This window comes from Notamacropus eugenii, chromosome 4 (assembly GCF_028372415.1).
Source record: "Notamacropus eugenii isolate mMacEug1 chromosome 4, mMacEug1.pri_v2, whole genome shotgun sequence".
Taxonomy (NCBI): Eukaryota; Metazoa; Chordata; class Mammalia; order Diprotodontia; family Macropodidae; genus Notamacropus; species Notamacropus eugenii.
This window is the reverse complement of record NC_092875.1, coordinates 195015293-195038580: the sequence shown is the minus strand read 5'-3', so window position 1 is coordinate 195038580 and position 23288 is coordinate 195015293. Positions and strand designations below refer to the sequence as shown.

At 37.1% G+C, this 23288-nt stretch overlaps 1 long non-coding RNA gene across 26 annotated transcripts in view; it reads right to left on the bottom strand.

Annotated features, from left to right (window-relative positions):
* LOC140500898 (uncharacterized) overlaps positions 1–23288 on the bottom strand; it is a 520520-nt gene that overhangs the window by 234233 nt on the left and 262999 nt on the right. For 23 of the 26 annotated variants that reach the window (XR_011965958.1, XR_011965946.1, XR_011965955.1 and 20 more), the window contains 2 exons: positions 20854–20987; positions 18977–19166 (listed from right to left, as the gene is read on the bottom strand). This is a non-coding gene — a long non-coding RNA (uncharacterized lncRNA). The remainder of the gene's footprint in view (positions 1–18976; positions 19167–20853; positions 20988–23288) is intronic. The other 3 variants (XR_011965947.1, XR_011965948.1, XR_011965960.1) reach the window with 1 other exon arrangement.

The window sequence follows — 23288 nt, the reverse complement described above, 5'->3', positions numbered from 1 at the left end:
TTTTAGTCTTATTTATAATTACTATGGTGTTTTTGTTTCCAATTTATCTCTCTCTTCCTTCCTTCCTTCCTTCCTTCCTTCCTTCCTTCCTTCCTTCCTTCCTTCCTTCCTTCTTTCTTTCTTTCTTTCTTTCTTTCTTTCTCTGTCATTCTTTTTTCCTATCTTTCCAGTGGATGGCAGGTGGAATGGAAAAAATAAATGCTTGATAATTTAAAAATAAGTAAAATAATAATTTTTAGAAAATGATCTAGGTTTCATCCCACTTCATCTCAGTTGGCCCTTCTCTTCAGAATCCTCTTAAAGATTGTTACTGAAACTGAGTACCTGGGACATCCCCTCCGCTTGAAGTATCATATCTGAAAGCTGTAACAGACTTGCAATGCACTGAATCATTTCCTCTAGAATGTACCCTTCTTTCTACTTTATTTACTCAGCTAGACTGTGAACTCCTGTTAAGATTGGGAAGAAAAAAAGGAAGAGAAATCTTTAGAAAAATAAGAAAACTCAAGATTTGGTTAACCATTAACTTTCTAAATTACTTTAACCTAGATATTTTTTAAAGTTTCAAAGAAGAAAGAGTAAATAGAAGAGAGAGAGAGAGAGACAGAGACAGAGAGAGAGAGAGACAGAGAGAGAGAGAGACAGAGAGAGAAAGAGAGAGATTTACCCGTAGGCAAAGTGTAACAATGTTATGTCCATAATGCCCCAGGCTCACCTCTTGGTTTATCTGCACCTAACTTGCACTGTCACTTCTGTCTCCTTATGTATTTCTCTTCCTGTCTGTCACTTTATTGTTATTTCTGTCATTACTTGTTATTTGTGTTGTCTGGGGTGTTAAAGAAGCAAATAAACTCTTCAGGTCTGGTTTTCTTTCTAAGAATATTCCAAACACCTCTTTATTATCAAACATCCACCTTTTTTTTCATTTATGGTTAAGTTCAAGTTTACAGGAGAGGTTACCCTGGACTTCACCCTGAGCTCTATTACTCCTGGAAATATGTAATTACATTCTCTCCTACATTTTCTGCTGTGTGCAGGATAGTTTTGTATTGTTTGAATTTCTTTTCCTTTGTATTTGAAGGTCTTTCTAAGAGCCACTTGCAGAACTATTTGTTTCAGAAATGAATTGTTAAATTTAACCACTATGTATCTTAGAGTTTGCATACCACCCTATTAAAAAAAATTCACATAAATCTATTTTCTTTCTCTCCCACCCCTACCACATTGAAAAAAGAAAGAAAAGAAAAACAAATTTCTTATAACAATAAATATGTGTGGTCAAGCAAAACAAATTCCCTCAATGCTTTATACTAAAATATGTGTGGTCGTTTCATTCTGTACCCTAAACTAATCACCCATAATGGATGACATGTTTATTTCATTGCTGGTTCTCTGGAATCATGAATAGTCATTTTTTAATGACAGTTTTTATAGCATTCAAAGTTGATTGTTTCCAGTGTTGTTTGTTTTGTAAATCTCTGCTTATTTCATCCTAGTAGTCTTTAAAACTCCTTAAATTTGTCCATTTTTATAATATTGATGATATGTTATAAATTGTTCATCTGGTTGTGCTCACCTCATCCTGCATCAGTTAATATAACTCTTTTAAATCATCTATTTCCCCATTTCTTATAGTATAATAGTATTCTATCACATTCATATACCACAATTTATCCAGTCATTCCTTAAGTGTTTTTGCCACCACAAAAAGAGCTACTATAAATATTTTTGTATATAAAGACTCTTTTCCTTCTACTTTGACCTCCTTTGGATATGGGCTTAGCAGGAACAATGACCCTAATCATTGAATCTCACTCTGCTGACTATAGGCCTGGTATTTTGCACATGCACCAACTGGCAAAGAATAGGAGAGGAACAAAATGAAGGGCCGATTTCCATAAGGTCATCTTGGGCCATTTCTTCTGCCTCCCCACACAAAGAAAATCCAAAAATTCATGTCTCAGACAAAATAGCAAAGAAATATAGAATTTTGAAGCTGAAAGGAACCTTGGACACCATTTAGTCCAGTCATTTTGACCACAGAGATGAATTAGATCAATCAGATCTTTGATCACTTGACCATAGAGATTAATTAGACCACTCTTTTCTGGGTTAGGCAGGTGAGGAAAGAACAGAGATCCAGAAAATCCTGACAGAATTACATTTGACTGTTAAGATACGAAAAGAAAATGTCATTTGCCTTTCTTTATATTTATTTCATTTTTTCCCTTACTTCCATCAGTCCATTTTTCTTTAATATTTACTAGGACTAGCTCTCTGGAGAAAGGAAGCAAACAAGCATTTATTAAGTGCCAACTATATGCTAGGAACTGTACTAACCACTTTATAAATATCTCATCGGATCTACACAACAACTCTGACAGGTAAATGCTATTATTAACCCCATTTTACAGCTGAGGAAACTGAGACAGACAGACATTAAGTGACTTGCCTAGAGTTCCATAGCTCTTAAGAGTCTGAGGCCAGATGGGAACTTAGGTCTTCAGGACTCCAGGCTCAGAATTCAATCCACTGAACCAAAGTGCCACAGAAAATCACACGGTAAGAAAGAAGACCAGATTGACAAACGAGAGACCTAGGTTCTAGTTTCTCCTCTTCTACTGACGAGGTGAGTTTCTTTGGGGCAGTTAATTTTAACTTACTATTAACTAAATATCATTCATCAGTGAAGGCCATTATGTGCTACCCATGCAAATACAAATGCGAAGTTACTGTTTTCTTGGAGCTGCCTCAGAGGAGTCAGCTTTCTTCCTGAATCTTCCTGAACCAGGAAGAATCTTTCTTCCTGAAGCTCCCACCATCATTCCCTATCCAATGGTACAAGAAAAAGTGTGAGAGGTTATTTCCAAAAAAGGGTAATTATTGGCCATACACCAGGTAGATTGAAAAGATGAGGCAAAACCAGAAAGAAAGCATGAAAGCTAGGAAAAACCTTAAAAAAAGAGTTTCAGCATTTTGTAAAATCAACATTACATTTCCAGTTGTTTTAGTATGATTTTGATGTAACTGAACATCGATAAGCAGATCACTATGAATATGCATTTATACAGCACCTACTATGTGCCAGGCACCATGCTGAGCATTTTATAAATATTCTCTACCCCACAACTGAGAGATGTTATTGAAGTCTCTAGAACAAGAAGAGAAGTACACAGATTCATACCTTCGTGGAGGTATGCATAGTAATTTATTTGGTGCAATATATAAAATATAGACATAGTAAAAATAGCTAAAAATCAGTGCTCCTCTGTTGGTTCTCCTTAATGTTTAGAAGACAAACACCCACACGTTCCCCTTTCTTCTTTCCTTCCCATTTAGTAAAATGTGTCCTATGTCAAGAGAAGAATTTAGAAGGCCCCATAACTGAAATCGCAGGCGTCTTGGAGGGCCCTCCCAGCTCCCAAATTCAATCTCTATGGTGACACTGTCCCTTTACAGAATTTCATTGTCTCTTCTATACATATCTACACATTGGAAAGTAAAGTAGAGATCTGGAAAACATTCAGTTCATCCTCTCCGTAAATAATGCCAAAATAGAACCCTCAAGTTATTTTCTATCTTATAGCCTGGCTGTTAACATTAATCAAATTTTCTGGACAATATCCACATTTCCACTCCAGTATCAGTTGAGTAGGGAGCTAGGTGGCAAAGTGAACAGAGTGCTAGGGCTGGAGTCAGGAAGTCTCATCTCCCTAAGTCCTCAGACACTAACTAGCTGTGTGACCATGAAGTCAGTTGACCCTATCTCCCTCAGTTTCCTCATCCATAGATTTGAAGAAGGAAATGACAAACCGCTCTAGTATCTTTACCAAGAAAATCCCAAATTGAGTCAATAAGAGTAAGACACAACCGAAATGACTAAATAACAACAACCAATCAGTTGCGTAGGTAAAAAGCTTGTATCAAGATAAGAGTGATAGGTAGGCTTAGCTACTGGCTCCTCACCTTGTTTGTAAAAGCAGTTACATATTCTTTTTCAGGGTCTTGTTCCTTCAACTGAGTTATTTTGATTTTCCTCTCTTTCTTCTCCATTTAGAAATCTCTCTGTCCTCAGCGTCTGCTGAAGCACTCAGGAAATATGCATATCAATGCTGCTATTACCAGATGGATAAGCACCATCTCAGGGTGCCCATACTTCTTGGAAGAAACAATGCCAGACCCAGAAGTCTGTAAGGAGCACAGCAGGTGGCATTTTTGAAAGTAAAATTGCACTTCAATAGATGGGTAAATTAGAGTCTACCAATGATTCTTGACACTAGAACAAAGTGAATATCCTAATAACTTTCTTTCTATTACACACAGCATGGAAAACCAGAAAGATGACAGCAAAGCTAGGGAAAAGTTTAAAAAAAGTTTGAGCATTTTGCAAACTCAACACTACATTTCCAATTATTTTAATATGATGTTAACATAACTGTACATGCTCTCCAAGAATGCTTATGAATAGGTTTCCATGAATGCTCAAAATAAACTATTTAATACCTAACATTAACATTATACGTCAATTTTATCTTGTTTGGACAGAGAATTGTGTACTTGTGTGTGGGGGGGTGTATCTATGTATATATACATTTCTTTTTGGTTTTTTGTCTCTAATGCCTTTATTTTTTGAATTTATTTAGTATTTTATTTTTCCCCAATTACATGTAAAAACAATTTTTAACAATGATTTTTAAAACATTGGGTTCTAAATTCTCTCCCTTCTTCCCCCACCACCTCCACCCCATTGAGAAGGCAAGCAATTTGATATAAGTTATATGTGTGTAGTTACACAAGACATTTTCATATTAGTCATGTTGTAAAAGAAAACATAGACCCAAAAAATAGAAAGCCTTAATAAAAATAAAGAAAGTAAAAGAAGTATTCTTCAATCTGTATTCGGACATCATCAGTTCTTCCTCTGGGAGTGGATAGCATTTTTCGTCCTAAGTCCTTCAGAGTTGTCTTGAATCACTGTATTGCTGAGAGTATTTAAGTCATTCACAGCTGATCATCTTACAATACTGCTATTACTTTGTACACAGTACATTTCACTTTGCATCAGGTCATGGAAATTTTTCCAGGTTTTTCTAGGAGCATTCCTGTTCGTCATTTCTTACAGCACAACAGTATTGTATCAAAATCACATACCACAATTTCTTCAGTCATTCCCCAATTGATGGGCATCCCCTCAATTCCAATTCTTTGCCATCAGAAAAGAATTGTTATAAATATTTTTGTACATATAAGTCCTTTTCCCTTTTGTTTTTATTATCTCTTTATACAGACCTAGTAGTGACATTGCTATGGCAAAGGGTGTATATATATATGTTTACAGCCCTTTGGGCACAGTTCTACTTTCTAAGGAGTTTTTTTCTTCAGCAAAAGTTATTGTACCTCTTTTTCCATTTGGCCAATTCTGCTTTTTAAGGTATTCTTCTTCTCGTTGACATTTTGGAACTCTTTTACCATTTGGCCTAGTCTGTTTCTAAGGTATTTTCTTCAGTATTTGGGGGGGAGGGGGGAGGTTCTCCTTTAGCAAGCTTTTAATTCATTTCTCATGATTTCCTTGTGTCACTCTCATTTCGCTTCCCAATTTTTCTCCACTTCTTTTATTTGATTGTCAAAATTGTTTCTGAGCTCTTCCATGGCCCAAGACCATTTCATATTTTTTGGAGACTTTGGATGTAGAAGCTTTGATTTTGTTATCTTCTGAGTGTATGTTTTGATCTTCCTTGTCACCATAGTAACTTTCTATGGTCAGAATTTTTTTTTTCTGTTTGCTTATTTTCCCAGCCTATGTCTCAACTTTAAACTCTATGCTAAAGTTGGACTCTGCTTCCAGGGTGGAGGGCGCACTGTTCCAAGCTTCTGGGGTTTTGTGTAGCTGTATGAAAACCTATATGTTTTCAGTTCTTCCAAGGTGGTATGATCTAAGGAGAGGTGTTTGCTACTCTCCTGGCCTATACTCTAGTTTGTGAGCTGCCACAAGCTGTATTTTCTTTCCTGGAACTGTGAGAAGGGTTCCTGATCCATACAGCCACAAACTCTGGAGTGCAAGTACTCTATCTCACCCTAGGACTGACAGCCAAGACTGTTGCCTAGGTCCAAGTATGGGCTATCAAAGAGACCTCTGTAACCTCCTTCTGACCAGGTGCTAACCCCCTTATTGTCTGTGGGTTGGAAGCTCTGGAAGCAGCTGGTGTTGCTGCTGACTCAGCGGCTCCCAAGGCCTGCTTTTGGTTTACTGATGCTGGAGCGGTGCTGGCTTCACCTGTATGGAACTGTACTCCACTTCTAAGTTGTCTTTGGCTGGAAAATTATTTCACCCCATCCTTTTGTGGGTTCTGCTGCTCCAGGAATTGTTTTATGGCATTATTTGAAAGTATTTGGAGGGATCTGGGGAAGAGCTCATGCAAGTCACTGCCTTTCTCTCCCATCTTGTGTATATATGGATTTCTTGGGGACACAGGATATGCCAAAGATTTTGTGACCTATAACTCATTAATCAACACTATAGAAGCCTACCTTAATATTCTTTTTCCTAGAATAGAATCTGTTTCAAGGCAATTTCATCTGGGAACTCATTTGAGCTGCTACAACTACTGAAGTACCAAAAGGATTTAATTATGTGTTATCTTTTCATATATCTATAGGGTAGTATATAGCATAGACCCTAAGGATGGCATTATATAGAAACACTAATTCATTATAAGGGAATAAAAACAGTTCCTGTCTCACTATACTATTTCTAAATGGTTTCAATTATCTAAAAAGATTATAGCTCTTATAGCACAATATTATATATAAATGCCCAAAAATGTCATGGATACTATCCTAATATCACAGCAGATAGGGGAAGAGGTTCAGTTCAAGAGCGCACCAGTTCCATATGGTGATACATTTTAGTTCCTTGGGGAGATTAAGAGAGTACAAAAAAAATCTCATCAGTTGAAACCATCTGAACTTTATTTTGTCTGTTTGACCTATAAAGTCAGAAGTCCAATACCAACTAAGATCATCCTAAGTGAAATAGATAGATAGATAGATAGATAGATAGATAGATAGATAGATAGATAGATACACGGTATTTTGAATTTAATAGTTTTTATTCTGTTAAAAAAATTCCCAACATAAAGATAATTTTTCTAAAAATCAAGCCATAAGGCCTAACCACATTATGCTAAAACCTAATATAGGTCCTGAAGACATCTCAAATTCAAGATATCCAAAGTAGAATTCATTACCTTCCCTACCTTTATCCTGCCCCCCAAAAAAGTCATCCTTATTCCAAAATTCCCAATGTCTATTGAAAGTATCATTATTCTTCCAGTCTCCCAGGTTTATAACCTTGGTATCATACTCTATGTCTTCACTCTCCTTCATATCATATTTTCAATCAGTTGCCACATCTTGCCATTTCTACTTTCACAATGACATAGTACACAGAATGCTGGATTTGGAATCAGAAGACTTGAATTCAAATCTTGCCTCAGAGATTTACTTAGCTCTGGACAAGTATCTTAACATCTGTCTGCCTCAATTTCCCTTTCTGTAAAATGGGGTTAATAACAGCAGCTACTTCACAGGGTTGTTGTGGTGATCAAATAAGAAAACATATGTAAAGCACATTGCAAATCTTAGAGTGCTATGTAAATTCTAGCCCTGTTCCTGACTTTATTGATATTAAAACCATGCTTCTATTGCTGTCTCATCATGGAGCTTTCCTCAGTGCATGGGGCCTTCCTTACCCTGGAACATCTTACCACACCTGCGGCCTGCTCAGACCAGTGACTCAATAAACATTGATTAAGTGCTTACTATGTGCCAGGCACTGTGTTATGTGCTGGGTACACAAACACAAAGATAATTCCTGCTTTAAGGAAAAGTGCTGATCTCCTTCTTTTTAGATAGAGGCTCTAGAGCCAGTGGCCTACCTCTCAGTCAGGGAGCAGAGAGTAGTGAGGAGATGTGAACACCCATGAGTCATGATAGAGACCTCCTAAGAAGTCCACAAGCAATGTTATTGTTCAGTCGTGTCCATGATCCTTTTGGAGTTTTCTTGGCAAAGACACTAGAGTGGTTTGCCATTTCCTTCTCTGGTGGATTAAGGCTAAGTGACTTACTCAGGGTTACACAGTCAGTAATTTTCTGAGACTGAATTTGAACTCAGGTCTTCCTAATCCCTTGCCCAGCACTCTATCCACAGAACCACTTAGCTGCCTCAAAAGCAGTACAGCTGATGGGAAATGGAGAAATACTCATGTTACAACACTTCACCATAGGACTTAGTTCCTCCCTTCCGTTGGTGAGTTCTTCTTGGAGCCTTCACATTGTGGACAGGCCCAGAATGGCCTCCTCTCATTCCACTCCTACTTCTTCGTGACTTTCTAGACATCCAATGATATCCCTGTGCCTGATACCTTCATTTTTACCCACTCTACCCTGCTCCCCAAATTTTCAGCTCTCTTAGCACAGTGCCTGACACATAACACTTAGTAAGTCCTTCCACAGACTTCTGGGCATGAAGCCAAGATGGCAGAGCAGAGAAAGCACTCAGCTGAGTTTTCTCAACATAGCCCTCCAAACAATTTTAAAATAATGTCTCAAACCTCTGAAGTGGTAGAGCCAAGAAAAAGTCAGAGGGAGACATTCTTCCAACCCAAGACAACTTAGGAGGTCTGTAAGAGACATTAGTGATAATGGGATAGAGGCTGTCCTGGAACCAGTGTTGGTGAAATACCAGTGGTAAGATCAGAAAGTGACAATACAAGCATCACCAGCTTTGGAAGCTCTCAAATCAAAGACAGGAAGGGAACTGGCAACTGGTCAGAAAGAGATTCGAGGGTACCCTTGTGCTAGCACTGGATGTAGGACCAAACACTGTTTGGAAAGTCCATTGCCCATATCTACTTCTAGGTCATAGTTCAAAAGCAAAAAGCAACACTTTCAGTCAAGAGGGACTAGAAACCCTTAGGGGAAGTATCCCTTCTGGTCTCAAGAGAACAGGGATCTTAAGGAATAGTATCATGTCTAATCTCAAAGGAGCAAGGGACCTGAAAAACATAATTCACAGCAATTCTAAGGGATCAGTTGCCCTTCCTGAATAAAGACTAGAGCACAGACCATTGTCTCCCTGATTCATACCACCTTGGAAGTACCAAAAACTTCCAAACACCCAGAACAAGCTCTGAAAATAGCAATATGAAAAAGCCTGAAGCCTAAGATAGTGCCCTTCCCATTCTGTGCTAAAAAGAAAGTCCAACTTTAACATAAAATTCAATATCAACAAATGAGCAAATGAGCTCATCATCAAGAAAAATGAGCAAACAACAAAAAAAACAGAACTTGGCCACAAAAATACACTATGGTGACAGGGAATAGCAAGACACAAACTCAGAAGAAGACAATGGAGTCAAAATAGCTACAAACAAACCTTAAAGAAAAATGTGAATTGGAAATACATCCAACAAGAATTCCTAGAAAAGCTAAAAAAACTGTTCAAAATGAAATAAGAGTGGTAGAGTGAAAGTTAGGTAAAGAAATGAAGGTAAAATAAGAAATATAAAAAGACCATTCACAGTTTAGTAAAAGATGCACAAAAATGCCAAAGAAAAATAATACCTTAAAAAACAGAATTGGCCAAATGGAAAAAGAGGCACAAAAATTCACTGATGTAAACACCTCAAAAGCAGAATTGACCAAATGGAAAAAGAGATAAAAAAGAGGAAAAATCTCATTAAGAAAATTATCCCATAAAAATTAAAACCATACAAATGGAAGCTAATGACTCCATGAGACATCACAAAAACAACTTTTTAAAAAGTCAAAGACTGAAAAAGTAGAAGAAAATGTGAAATATCTAATCAAAGAAATAAAAGTGACCCAGAAAGTAGATCAAGGAGAAATAATTTAAGAATTATTGGACTACCTGAAAGCCATGATCAAAGAAAAATCCTAGATATTATCTTTCAAGAAATTATCAAGGAAAACTGTTCTAATGGCACAGAACCAGAGAGTAAAAATAGACATTGTAATAATCTATCAATTACCACCTGAAAAAGATCCCAAAATGAAAACCCCAAGAATATGACAGCCAAATTCCAGAGCTTACAAGGTCAAAGAGAAAATACTTCAAGCAGCCAGAAAGAAACCATTCAAATACCATGGAGCTACAATCAGGATTATACAAGATATAGCAGTTACAACATTAGAAAACTGGGGAGTCTGGAATATGATATTCTAGAAGACAAAAGTGAGAATAAACTTTGAAGAGAAAAATGACTTAGTAAAACAGAAGACTTCTAAACATTACAGAGGAAAGGCCAGAACTAAGTAGGACATTTAACTTTTAAATACAGGATTCAAGAGAAGTATGAAAAGGTAAACGTGAAAAAGAAATCATTAGGGACTCAAGAAGGTTAAAATGTTTACCTCTCTATATGGGAAGATGATACACCTAACTTCTAAAAATTTTATTATTTTTAGGGCAGGTAGAAGGATTCTACATAGAAAGAAGGTGTGTGAATCAGTCCATTATGTTGGGATGGTTTTAAAAATGGATAGGTGAGAAAGAGGAATGCTCTGGGAAAAGGAAGAGGAAGAATGGGGAAAATTATCACACATAAAACAAGGACACAAGGAAAAACTCTTACAGTGGAGAAGATAATAGGAATGAAGGCAGGCAGTGTGTGAACCTCACTCATATCTAAACTGGTTCAAAAAGGGGAAAATAATCAATACAAACTCAACTGGTAACAGAAATCAATTTTAACCAATGGAAAAGTAGGAGAGAAGAGGATAAGAGAAAGGGGATAAGGATAAAAGGAAGGAGAAATAAAAGAAGTAATGGTCAGAAGGAAAACAGATTTTAGCGGAGACACAGGATAGAAAGAGAGAGAGAAGGATATAAAGAAGAAAATAGGACAAAGGGAAATGTACAATTGATAACCATAGCTGTGATGGTGAATGGGATGAATTTGCTCATAAAACAGAAGTCGATAACAGAATGGAATAGAAACCAGAATCAATGACATGTTATTTACAAGAAACATACTTGCACACACAGAGTTAAAATAAGAGGCAAGAGCAGAATCCATTGTGCTTTGGTTGAAGTAAAAAAATGAAGGAGTAGCAATCATGACCTCAGCAATAGCAATAGCAAAAACAGACCTAATTAAAAAGAAACAACATCTTGCTAAAAGGGATTATAGACAATGGAGTAATATATCAATACTAAATATATATACACCAACTGACAAAGCATCCAAATTCTAAAAGGAAAAGTTAAATGAATTACAGGAGGAAATAGACTGTAAAGTTATACTAGTGGGAGATTTCAGTTTTATCCTCAGAGCTAGATAAATCTAACTACAAAATAAACAAGAAATAAGTCAAGGAGATGAATAGAATCTTAGGAAAGTTAAATAGAATGGACCTCTAGAGAAAAATGAATTGGAATAGAAAGGAGTGTACTTTTTTTTCTCACCTGTGCATGACAGCTTCACAAAAACTGACCATAGATCAGGACATAAAAACCTTACAGCCAAATGCAGAAAAGCAAAAATATTAGATGTACCCTTTTCAGGCTATAATGCAATAAAATCATATTTAATAAAGAACTTTGGAAGCATAGATAAAAATTAATTGGAAATTAATTTATAGTCTAATCCTAAAGAATGAATGGGTCAGACTTCTAGAAGCCAAGATAGTGTAATAAGCAGTGAATTGCTATAAGCCTCTCATAATGACAATCAAACAAACATAAAATAGCACCCCAAGACAAATCCTGAAACAGCAGCACAAGCAACAAGATGGGATAAAACAATCTTTTAGCCAAGAAACTCTGAAGTCCAATAAGAAAGGTCCATCTCACTCAGGTAAAAGGGGAGCATATTTCAGGAAAGGAAACATCTTAGGAAGCCAGCAGCAAGCCCTACCTCAACAAACCAGTGAGAGATCCTGAGTCCCAGTGTGGTGGAGCAGGCAAACACCAACACCAGGACTCCCCCATATGTCTTAGCATAGCTGGGGAACTGGCAGACTCCAGCTTTGAGAATCACCATGTGCTTGCCCTTATACCATGTGCTCCAGGCAAACAGGCACCCTCCAGCCATCAGACCTCTGCATGCTTCAGTGTAGCCCAGAGGAAATACAGAACCACACCATCAGGCCTCAGCACATGCCAGACACCACCACTAAGACCTCACCTTAGCACTACGTAAGCTGTCAGACCCTGACAGTCTCCAGCAGTGCCAGCCACCCCATACCTTATTTCCTCAGAGCAGCATGTAACATTAGGATGACATTAGCACAGCACCAGGTAAATAACTAGGGCCTGCAGCCACTGGCACAAGAAGCCTGAGATAGTGCCTCTTCTACCCCAGATGCAGCACTCAAATTTAAAAGAAAGGAAAAAAATGCTTCCCCTGCCCCCCAAAAAATATGAGCAAAAAACAACAACAACAACAACAAAAAAAAAAAGAATCTGATCACAGAAAGTTATTATGAAGACAGGGAAGACCAAGACACAAACTTAGAAGAGGACAACAGTGTCAAAACACTTCTGGGCAAAACCCCAAAGAAAACAGTAAGTAGTCTCAAGCCCAGAAAGAACATAGAGAGGACTTAAAAGGGAGCTTAAAAATCACATAAGAGAAGAAGAAAAAGCGGGAAAAGAAATGAGAGTAATGGAAGAGAATTACAAAAAAAGACTCAACACTTTGGAAAACTGCTTTACAAGGTAGAATCAGTCAAATGGAAAAGGAGATTAAAAAAACCCACTGAAGAAGAAAATTCTTTAAAGATTACAATTGGCCAAATGGAAAAGAAAGTACGAAAGTTAATTGAGGAAAGCAGCACATTAAAAGTTAGCACTGGGCAAGTGGAAGCCAATGGCTTTATGAGACAACAAGAATCAATAAAACAAATTCAATAGATCCAGGAGAGACAATATCAGACACTGGCCATAATCAAAAAGAGGACCTGGACAGCATATTTCAAGAAATTATCAAGGAAAATTGTCCTGTTTTCCTGGAACCAGAGGGCAAAAAAAGGCATTGAAAGCATCTACCGATCACCTTGGGAAGAGATCCCAAAATAAAAACTCCAAGGAATATTATAGTCACATTTCAGAACTATCATGTCAAGGAAAAAAACACAAGTGGCCAGAAAGAAACAATTCAAATACTGGGGGAGTCATAATCAAGTTCACATAGGACTTAGCAGCTGTAACATTAAAGGATGAGAGGTCATGGAATGTGAGACTCTGGAAGGCAAAGGAACTAAGACTACAATGTGGAATCATGCACCTGATCAAATTAATCATAATATATCAAGGGGAAAAAAATGGTCATTCAACAAAATAGAAGGACTCCAAGCCTTCATGAGATGACCATAACTAAACCAAAAATTTGACCTCCAATATCAAGGCCCAAAGAAGCATAAACAGTTAAAAGGTAAAAGATAACATAAGGAATTCAATAAAGCTACACTGTTTACATCCCCAAATGAAGAGACGGTACTTGTAACACTCAAAAATTATATCACTAACAGTGCACATATAGAAGGAATATACATAGACTGTGTGAGCGTACAAGGTGAATTATGAAGTAGAGAAAAAAAACTGGAACTCAAAATCTTGTCAAAATGAATGCTAAAATTTTTCTTGACGTAAAATAAAGTACTTCCTAGTCACCAAAAAAATACAAGAATGAGTGGGTCAAAGAACAAATCACAGAAACAACTGACAATGACACACATCAATAAAAGGGTGAAGATCAGATCAATGAATTAGGCATGCAACTAAAACACTAGAAAAAGAACAAATTAAAATCCTCAATTAAACACCAAAATGGAAATCTTGAAAATCAAAGGAGAGATTAATAAAACTGAAAGTAAAAACAAACAAAAAAATGCACAAATAAAACTTGGAGCTTGTTTTATGACAAAACCCACAAAATAGATAAACCACTGGTTATTTTGATTGATAAAAGAAGAAAACAAAGATACTAGTTTCAAAAATGAAAAAAGTGAATGTGCCACCAAAGAAGATGAAATTAAAACAATTATCAGGAGTTTTTTGTCCAATTATATACCAGTAAAATTGATGATCCAAGGGAAATGGATGAATTTTTAAAAATATATATACTAGCTTAAGAGAAGACAAAATCAAATACTTAAATAACCCTATCTTAGAAAAAAGAAATTGAACAAGGCATCGATGAGCTTCCTAAGAAAAAGTCTCCAGGACCAGATGAATTTACAAGTGAATTCTACCAAACATTTAAGGAAAAATTAATCCTAATAGTATATAAACTATTTGAAACAAAATAGTTAAGGAGTCCTGGCAAATTCCTTTTATGACACAAATATGGTTTTGATATCTAAGCCAGAGAAAGCAAACATCGAGAAAGAAAACTATAGACCAATTTTCTTCATGAATATTGATGTAAAATTTTAAATAAAATACTAGCAAGGAGGTTAAAGCAATATATCTCAAAAACTTATTTTTATCAGTAACAGGGTTGACTCAATATTAGAAAACTACCAACATAATTGACCAACCATGATGACAACAAGAAAAATCATTTGATTATAGCAATAGATGCAGAAAAAGCTTTTGACAAAATACAACACCCATTCCTACTAAAAACACTGGAGAACGTAGGAATAAAGGGAACTTTCCATAAAATAATAAGCAGTATCTATCTAAAACCTTCAGCAAGCATTATATGCAATGGGGATAAGCTAGATGCATTCCCAGTAAGATCAGGGGTGAAACAAGGATGTCCATTATCACCACTATTATTTAATATGGTACTAGAAATGTTAGCTGTAACAATTTGACAAGATAAAGATATTGAAGGAATAAGAATAGCCAAAGAAGAAACTAAGTTATCACTCTGCCAGGCCTAGAGGCCTGAGGGCTACCCGAGTCTTACCTTACCTGTCCCAGGTCTTCGGTTGGCCAAACCGGATAAACGTATGAGAGAAGAGACTTTCCGGAGTCGAACAAGGGTTAGGCTTTATTCAGGGTCTCAGTTACATGTGCAGGGGGAACTCTTCCTTAGGAGGGAGAGAGAAATCTCCCAAGGAGGCAAAGATCTTACAGTGAGGGAATGAAAGCAGAAGTGGAAGTGGGGAGAGAGGGGGAAGGGAGAGCGAAGAGAGGAAAAGGGAAGAGGCGCCTTCTGTCCTGTAAGGGCCCCTCCCGCACTAAGAGCTTTCAGGCTTTCCTGACCCTAATTAAGCTCTCCGGCCACGTAGTTTGCACCTGAATACCGTGCCTGTTAGATAACAATAGGTGTGCTCAGACCTGGGCCACTCTGGAGGGCGGGGATGCTCCTCCCATCACGTTTCTCACAGGAAGAGGCGGAAATACACGAGATACCTCGGTCTCACTCCTCGATTCCCTGCTGTTTCCTGGGGGGGCCTCATGAGAACTCTAAGATTTAGAAGTTCCCACCTTTACCCGCCCGAGACTGTCCATATGGAATTGAGCTTCCACCCCCAACATCACTCTTTGCAGATGATATGATGATCTACTTAGAGAATCCCAGAGATTCAAGTAAAAAATTACTTGAAATAATAAACAACTTTGGCAAAGTTGCAGGTTACAAAATAAACCCACACAAATCTTCTGCATTCCTATACATTAGCAACAAAGTCCAACAGCAAGAGATAGAAAGAGAAATCCCATTTAAAGCTAGGGTAGACAGTATAAAATACTTAGGAGTTCACCTGCCAAAACAAACCCAGGGATTATATGAACACAATTACAAGACACTTTTTGCACAAATAAAATCAGATTTAAGTAAGTGGAAAAACATTAGTTGCTCATGGGTAGGCCGTGCTAATATAATAAAAATGACAATTCTACCTAAATTAATTTACTTATTTAGTGCCATACCAATTAAACTATCAGACAATTATTTTCTAGAGCTGGATAAAATAATATCAAAATTCATTTGGAAAAACAAAAGGTCCAGAATATCAAAGGGACTAACGAAAAGAAATGCTTGGGAAGGTGGCCAACGCTACCAGACCTCAAACTGTACTATAAAGCAGCAATTATCAAAACCACTTGGTATTGGCTAAGAAACAGAGAGGTAGACAAGTGGAATAGACTTGGCACTCAAGACGCAGTAGGCAAGGAATATAGCAACCTTCTGTTTGATAAACCCAAGGACCCCAGCTTCTGGGATAAGAACTCACTGTTTAACAAAAATTGCTGGGAAAACTGGATAACAGTGTGGTGGAAATTAGGCATAGACCCATACCTGACACCGTACACAAGAATAAAGTCCAAATGGGTACATGATTTAGGTATAAAGATTGATACCATGAATAAACTGGAGAAGCAAGGAATAGTGTATTTATCAGATCTATGGAGAAGGGAAGAATTTTTTACTAAAGGAGAGATAGAAAGCATTATGAAATGCAAAATGGATAACTTTGATTACATTAAACTGAGAAGTTTTTGCACAACCAAACCCAATGCAACCAAAATCCGGAGGGATGTAGTAAATTGGGAAGGAATTTTTACAGCTAAGCTCGGGGATAAAGGCCTCATTTCTAGAATATATAGAGAACTGACTCAAATGTATAATCATACAAGTCATTCCCCAATTGATAAATGGTCAAAGGATATGAACAGGCAATTTTCGGAAGAAGAAATTAAAGCTATCTATAATCATATGAAAAAATGCTCTAAATCACTATTGATTAGAGAGATGCAAATGAAAACAACTCTGAGGTACCACATCACACCTATAAGATTGGCAAACATGACAGAACAAGAAAATGATAAATGCTGGAGAGGATGTGGGAGAGTTGGAACACTAACTCATTGTTGGTGGAGCTGCGAGCGCATCCAACCATTCTGGAGAGCAATTTGGAACTATGCCCAAAGGGCTACAAAAATGTGCATACCCTTTGACCCAGCAATATCGCTACTAGGACTATATCCCCAAGAGATCATAAAAATGGGAAAGGGTCCCACATGTACAAAAATATTTATAGCAGCACTTTTTGTAGTTGCCAAAAACTGGAAGTCAAGGGGATGTCCATCAATTGGGGAATGGCTGAATAAATTATGGTATATGAATGTAATGGAGTACTATTGTGCCATAAGAAATGATGAACAAGAAGACTTCAGAGAGGCCTGGAAGGACTTATATGACCTGATGCTGAGTGAAAGGAGCAGAACCAGGAGAACTTTGTGCACAGCAACGACCACAGTGTGTGAGAGTTTTTTCTGGTAGACTTGGAATTTCGTAATAACGCAAGAACTTCTTAAAAAAAAAAAAAATCCCAATGGTGGTTCTCAAGGCAAAATGCCTTCCACACTCAGAGAAAGAAATATGGAAGTCATTCGCAAAATGTAGCAGATCATGTTTGTGTATGTGTATGTTTTTGTGTATCATGTTTTGATTTGTTATATGATTTCTTTCATTTATTTTAGTCTGACTACATAGCATGACTATAGTGAAAATACACTCAATAGGAAAGTATATGTAGAACCTATACAGAATTGTATGCAGTCGTGGGGAGGGAGGGGGGTAGTGGGGGATAGGTGTGGGGGGGATAAAATCTCAATTGTATGGCAGTGATTGTTAAACATTAAAAAATAAAAATAAAAAAAGAAATAAAATAAAAAAATATCATACCCATTTCTATTAAAAATACTAGAAAGTTTAGAACTCAATGGAGTCTTTCTTAAAGTTATCTATCTAAAACTAAGAGCAAATATTATCTGAACAAAAATGAACTTGAAGCCTTTCCAATAAGATCAGGGGGTGAAGCAAGGATGTACATTATCAGTACTATTATTCTATATTATACTAAAAATGTTAGCTACAGCAATAAGACCCCCAAGAAAGTGAAGGAATAAAACAAGCCGATGAAGAAATAAAACTATCACTCTTGGCAGATGAGATGATGATGTACTTGGAGAACCCCAGAAAATCAACTGAAAAACTAGTTGAAACAATTAACAACTTTAACAAAGTTGCAGGATATAAAATAAACTTACATAAATCATCAGCATTTTTATATACTACCAACAAGACCCAACAGCAAGAGATGTAATGAGAAATTCCATTTAAAATAATTGCATCCAATATAAAATACTTGGGAGTCTAGCTGCCAAGACAAACTCAGGGGTTATAGCAAGAAAATTACAAAATACCTTTCACACAAATAAAGGCAGAGCTAAACAATTCGAGAAATATTTGTTGCTCATGGGTAGGAATAGCCAATATAACAAAAATGACAATTCTAGGTAAGTTAATTTGCTTATCCAGTACCATACCAATCAAATTACCAATGAATTATTTTATAGAGCTAGAAAAAACAATGACAAAATTCATCTGGAAGAAAAAAAGGTCAAGCATATCAAGGAAATTTATACTCCTTCCCTCCTTCATTCCTTCCCTCTTCCCTTCTTCCTTCTTTTCTTTCCTCTTTCCTTCTTCCCTTCCCTTTCTTCATTCCCTTATTCCTTCCCTACTTACCTCATATCTTTGTTCCTACTTTGTTCCCTCTTTCTTCCCTGCTTTCCTTCTTTCTTTTCTTCCTTCCTTTCTGTCTTTCCTTCCTCCCTTCTTTCGTTCTCTCCTTTCTTCCCTCCTTCCTTCTTTTCTTCCTTCTTTCTTTCTTTTGCAGATGAGGTAACTGAGGCACAGAGAAACTATCTAACTTTCCCAGTGTCACATTAGCTAGTATCTATCTGAGGCAAAATTGGAACTGACCTCTTCTGTTTTCCATGTCCAATATTCAATCCACTATACCATCTAGCTATCAAGCAATTGATGGATTGAAAGTAAAAGTCCAATTAACACTGCAATTAAGAGAAAACATTTATTTTTAGGTACTCTGCTAAGCACAAGCATTTAACTAGTACAGTGGATAGAGTACTGAGCTTGGAGTCAGGAAGACCCGAGTTTAAATCCAGTATAAAAAACTTCCTACTTACCCTGGGTAAGTCACTTAACCTCTGTTTGTCACTGGAGAAAGAGATGGCAAACCACTCCTGTATCTTTGCAAAGGAAATCCCATGGCCAGAGGTCCACAGGGGCCAAGAAAAGTGGGACAGAATGGAAAGGACTGAACAGCAACAACTCCTCTAAACACTGGAAATACAATGAAAGGCAGAAACTGTCCCCCTACAAAGGAGACAATGAGAATAATTAGGTGATCATAAGAGGTATTCAGAATGGATGGAAGGAAATCTCAGAGGGGAAGGGAATGGGAAAGGCTTCCTGTAAAAAAGGATAACAGATGCTAAATGGTGGAGAGGAGGAGGGAGTGAAATCCAGGCATGAGGGAGAGCTAGGACAAAGGAATGGAGCACCAAGTGGGAGGATGAGCAATAGGTCCGGGTAGCTATATAGAAGAATAGGTAGAGGGAAGTAAAATGTAAAAAGACTAGAAGAATCCAGGAAATGAAGAATCTGAAATGCCAGAGGAGTAAGAGAGAAAGCACTGGCATTTACCAAGTAAGTGAGTGAATGTTAGTTGAGTGCTTTAGGAAAAATCACTTGGGCAGTTGCGTGGAAGACAGATTAGAGACTGGAAGACCAATTAGAAGGCTACTGCAGCTTCAGATGAAAGATGATAAGGGGCTGAACTAGGGTGGTACCTATGGAAGTGAAAAGAAGGTGGCATATAGAACAGCTGTTGTAAAGACAGAAAATACTCTGTGTGGCACTGGGATGGATATGTGGGGTGAGTGAAAGCGAGGAAGACAGGTTCTCAACGTGGGACACTGGGAGGATAATTAGAAGAGGGGAACGTTTGGGGTGGGGGGATGAAGATAATTCTACTTCTTGAATTTGAGAAGCCTGCAAGAACTTTGGGTTGAGATGTCCAAGAGGAAACTGGTGATAAATTATCTGCACTGATGAAATTAAAAAAAAACCCAAAACTCATTACGATTGAAAACCTGAGTGTAGAAATTTGAGTATTATAATAATAGCTGACATTCATATATGACATTTATATATAGACCTTTAAGGTTAGCATAACATTTTACTTTCATAATCTCCCTTCATCCTCCCAACAGTCCTGTGAAGTGAGTGCTAGGGATATTATTATACCCATTTCCCAAGTGAAGAAATGAATTTTCCTAAAGAAGGAATGGAAGTGAGGAATTTCTGGTATCAAAGCACCATTCTTTCCATTATACCACAATGTTTTGACAATTAAGATCATTCATTTGAACAGTGTTGAATGTTGTGCTGTCACCTAACATAATGCAAATTACAAGGGCCCCTCCAACCTCAGACACTCAGCTTGGGAAGGAATTACATGGAGAGGAGGAATAACTTTTTACCCCAATGGGAAAGAACACTGGAAAAAGTATTTCTAAACTGAAATAAAATATTTCTAAATAAATATGAAATGAGTTAATAATGGTCAACTAATAGTTCTTGGTAGCTTCTGGAAGAGCAGCATCATAGCATTTGTCATGATGACAACTAATACTTGTCATTTCTACAGCCTGAGAAAATGAACCAGTTCAGGGAATAATCTATAATTAGTTCTCCTAGCTTCTTTGATGTCCACAACAACAGAAAGATATTAAGAAACAAATACGCATGGAAAGAGCTGTAGAAAGTCAACTGAGTACATGTTTTGATTGCATTGGAAACTATCCTGTTTATGGAAATCCTTGGGTAACTAAAACAGGAAAATTCTGAAGGTTGCTGCCACTTGCAATTAAAGGGTGTGTTAAGAGTATAAAAAGTTGTATTTTTACTAGAAACCTTCTGAGTTTTATCTTCCTGTTTTGACTACAGGCCTCCTGACGAAGGGCCTGAGGTGTTATAAATTATCCCATTACTCACTCACCTCAGGTATCCCTGCTGGACAGAGCAGGAAGGAAGTAAATCTTGGAGTCCTGCACTTATATCCTTTAATCACATACATGCTTGCCCTTCAAAGTAGTAAATCATTGTCTTTTCCTGGTCTGCCATGATTCATGCCTGAAACAGAGAGGAGAGGAGACAAGCTCTCAGAAATGCCATACCAAAGGAAAAATAACTTAATATGTTCTTCAATTATCATTAGGTATACCAATGCTACATGTTTTTCAATTTGGCATTGTGAGTAAGTGTATCATTCCAAGGGCAAACAGCCCATGCTACAGATATGCTCCATAGATTGTTGCCTTAGAAACTAGACATTTTCAATGCCAATTTTTAAACTCCATTAAACCTTAACTTCTATATAATGTCAGATAACTTGGGGACATCTTCAATAAGTAAATCTGACCCCCTAGAGATGCTTATTTTCTTACAAACATCACTAGGCAGAAATATGATCAATCATATGTTTTAAGATGGGATCTGAGTCTTTAAAAAACTGTGTCAAAATTACACATAGAACATAATTAAGAATGAAGAAATAACAGAGAAATATATCTATGGAAATATATCCTGAGAGTCTCTAGTCTTCTATTTTTGATTTATGATACATGGATATAATATGTATGCTTAACATAGATCAACCAATTTACTAGCATTTATTAAGTTCCTGCTATGTTCTAGGAACTGGGGTAAGGACTTGGGGGTACAAAGGCAAAAGTGAAACCTGTTCTCAAGGAGTTTAAAATCTAATGCATGCATACATACACATACACACACATATATGTCTATATAAAATACATATAGCATCTTTGTGTGGGGTTGGAAGAACGGAGGCTCAGCAAAGGCTTCTTTATAAGACATTATGATTAACAATAGTCAATGAAAGGCTGAAAGACAGTCAATTAACATTTATTAAGACAGTCAATTAACATTTATTAAGTGCCTTCTGTGTGCTAAGTACTGGGGACACAAAGGCAAAATACTCTCCCTGCTCTCAAGGAGCTCATAGTATAATGAGAGAAACAACATGCAAACAGCTAAGTTCAAACAAGATATAGGAAATAATGGGGGTTAGTCTTGAAGGGAAGGCACTGAGAATGAGGATGACTAGGAAATACTTCCTGCAGAAGCTGGGACTTTAGCGGAAATCTGAAGGAAATTAGGGAAGCCAGAAGATAGAGATGAGCAGGCAGAGTATTCCATGCAAGAGGGAATCCAATGAGACGCTCAGAGTTTGGAGAGATAAAGTATTTTATTTGAGGAAAAGAAAGAAGACTAGTGTTACTGGATCAGAGAATACATGAAAGAGATTAAGTTCTAAGTAAGAAGACTAAAAAAGTAGAAAGGGGCTAGGTTCTAAACAAGACTTTATATTTTATCCTAGAGGTAATGGGGAGCCACTGGAATTTATTAAACGGCAGTGGAGGGTGAGGGTCAGATCTTTATTTTAGGAAGATTATAATAGATTGAGATTAAACTGTTTTGGTTACATAGGCACACATTCAAAATGTTTGCTGTTTTATGTGGATGGACATTTTAATCTCCCCCATGTGAACTTTCCCTCTCAATATGCAACACACTTTCTGCCTGGCTTCCATTTGTCTTGTCTGGCCAAAAGAGAAGTGCATGGTCAGTGGTTTTAGCCACATTTAAATATCTATAGCTATAGAGATAAGAACAGCTCCTAGTTCTTGCCAAGCAGATGCCCAGAGCTAAAGGAACAAGGCCAAGTGACAGAAAAGACTTCGTGCAGATTTTACTAAACTTTTTTGTTGAGTTTGCACCATAACTACCAGTAGCTCTTCAAAACTGCCAACTGGGTTCATCAGATTTGATATTAGATCAATAACAGAAAAAATAACTATGCCATGGTCTCCCAGCTACAAGATTGGTGAGATTGATGAGTGAGTGCTAATGAGCACTGTGCCCACACTGTTGGGTTTGTTTTTTTTTTTTGTATTTGTCTTTTTGACCTTAATTTTATTTCATTCCAGGGGCTGGAATCTAGTTCATCTTGGATCGAGAAATTCATTATGAAAACCTTTCAACAAGGACCAAACCAGGCTGTCTCACTGGTTATATCAAGGGCATTTTCTGCAAAATGACCACAATACAACACCAGATTCAAAAATGACTGAGAGGAGTCATTTGGAGAATGTGAGAGAATTAACAGCTAGAGCATCTGAGAATATATATATGACCACAGAATATTTAAAAAGAAATTACTCTCCTCCATTTAGGTAGTACAATGCAACTATTAACAGAGGGAAAAAATAAGCACAATTATAACACTGTTGTGATACATATGAGTTTTAAAAGGCTCCTAATACGAGTCTATGCACCTATATTTTAGGAGCCAAAGCTCTTTTAAAGAATGTGATGAATTATAGCAGTGAGTTGAAATATCTAGGAAGGAAT